This window comes from Phaseolus vulgaris, chromosome 8 (assembly GCF_051622355.1).
Source record: "Phaseolus vulgaris cultivar YP4 chromosome 8, ASM5162235v1, whole genome shotgun sequence".
NCBI lineage: Eukaryota > Viridiplantae > Streptophyta > Magnoliopsida > Fabales > Fabaceae > Phaseolus > Phaseolus vulgaris.
In genome coordinates, this window is record NC_143505.1 from 9796652 (window position 1) to 9799052 (window position 2401).

Sequence of the window (2401 nt, forward strand, 5' to 3'; positions counted from 1 at the left end):
TTTACGATTTATTTTTTTTTTCTTTTTTTGTCAGCTAAGAAAATGTATATAAGAATGAATGTAATGAGTTTACCTTTATGGAACTTCGAGTACTCCTTTTTTTCTTTTTGCTTTTTTTTTATTTTTTTTTCAGGAAATTTTATACACCTATTAATGTTTTTGAACTTACTTCATGGTTGTCATTGTAATTAAATTTTAAGAAATATTTGTAATAATTATTTTTCGTTGTTGTCTTCATTTCCATTTTTTAAATAATGAATCTGTAACAGTTTTTATATACGTTGCATTAAGTAACTTATCAATTCCATCATAACATATATCTTACTTTTTGGTATATAATAAATAAAGGGTGAGGCTCAGAAAAAAAAATATATAAAAGAAGATAGAGCAATCAATAAGTGTAATAAATGATTTAATAAAAAGTGAAGAGAAAATTAGAAAGAAAGATGGTGTGCATGTATAACAACAAACAAGAGGATTCTTTTTTGTGTTTAAATTTGTTTCCTATCTTATCTTTATGATTTTAAAATATGATAAATTTGAATTTGAAAAAAAAAGGTAAAAACAATTTTTTAATTTAAAATTTAAAATTTGAATTTTAAAAAAAAACTATAAAACACAACTTTTTTTAATTTTAAATTGAAAATTTGTATTTAACTTACTTTGTGAAAAAATAGTAAAAAATTGTTCAAAATAAATGAAAATAGTTAATACATAATCAACGGAAATTGAATAAAGTGATAATTAATTTAAAAAAACTATATATGGTAGTAAAATAAAGAAGGATTTATTTATGCAAGTTAGTGTCTTCTAAAATTTCGTGGTGGTGATTAAAGTCGTATATCGATTTCAACCTGATTTTACTCGGTAAATGGATTTGGCGTTTGAGATCGGATAATGGGGGTTTGTAGAAGGAGGTAATTGATTCCAAGTACGGGGTGGAGAAGCTTCAGAGTGGGAAGGGTAGATAGAAAGGAATCCCTGTGGTGGAAAGATTTAAGGGAGGTGTGGAATTTAGAAGGGTGGGGTCGGAACTTTTAAGATGATGTCGTTTGGAAGGTGGGTAATGGAAAGGGAGTTATGTTCTGAGAAGACAATTGGGTGGGTAGGGGGGCGCTGAAAAATGTTTTTCCGAGGTTGTTCTCAATACGTGTCTCTAAAGCTTCTGCGGTGGCAGAGCTAGGGGATTGGAACAATAACGTTTGAGAATGGAAGTTTGGTTGGAGAATGAATCTTTTTGAGTGGGAAAAGAGTTTAGTGAGTCTACTGTCTCAGAAAGTTCAGGGAGTGAGCTTGACTTTGGAGAAGTAAGATAGTTGGGAGTGGAAGGAAGGGGAGGAGACAGGGTATTCGGTTAAATCTGGGTATCTTCGTCTAAGGGGGGGCGAGCAGGGGAGAGTGATAGGGAGTTTATGAAGTTTTGGAAGGGTAAAGTTGTTCCTTCTGCACAAGTTACTGCGTGGAGGGTGTTGGAAAATAAGTTGGCTACTAAGGCTAATTTGGAAAAACGTGGGATCACGGTGGTAAGTTCTGCTGCGGGGTGGAGGAGGAGTCTTGCACCCATCTGTTCTTTGAGTGTAGATTTGTGTGGCTTTTGTGGAACCATTGTTGTGCATGGTTGGGAGCGTAAAGTGTGTTTCATAATGTTCCATTGTTAAATTTTTCTCAATTTAGGTTGTGTAATGTGCCTACTTCGGTAAATGAGGTTTGGGGAGTGATTTGGATCGCAGTTGTCAACGAGATTTGGAATCACAGAAACATAGTAATATTTAAGGGAGGTGTAATAGATGTATTGGAAGTGTTTGCCTTGGTGCAACTAAAGGCATGGTCTTGGGTTGCATCCAAGTTACAGGATGCGTTTTTCTCCTTCTCTGATTGTTGTATTGATCCTTTGGTCTGTATGGGGATGATGACATGAAGTCCTGTTTGGGTATAAGCGTGCATGTCGTAGGCGGTTCTTTTCCAGAATTAGTTAAGTAGTGATATCTTTAGGCGTTGACGAGGGACGTGACGAGTGGAAAAAGTTAAAGCTTGTGTGTCTTGTATTAGGGTTGGACTACCCCTTAAGTGGTTCACATTTATTCATTGTTTATTGTTGATAAAAATTTTGTTAACATTTTCCTAATTATTGTTATTATGTTCGTGTTAATCTTTGTTATCTTTCCTTCCAACCTCGAAAGACATTGTTATTCTAATATAATATATGATTTGTAACTATGTTTGCTTAGAAATTAAATATAATTAACAATCAAAATTTAATTTAATATATTAAATACAATATTTAATTTAAAATTAAAGTTTAAATATTTATTTCAAAATTTTCAAGCAAAATATTTTACTTAAAAAACAAAACCTATATTAAATAAAAAAAATTACAAAATAAAGTAAAAAAACAAAAAAC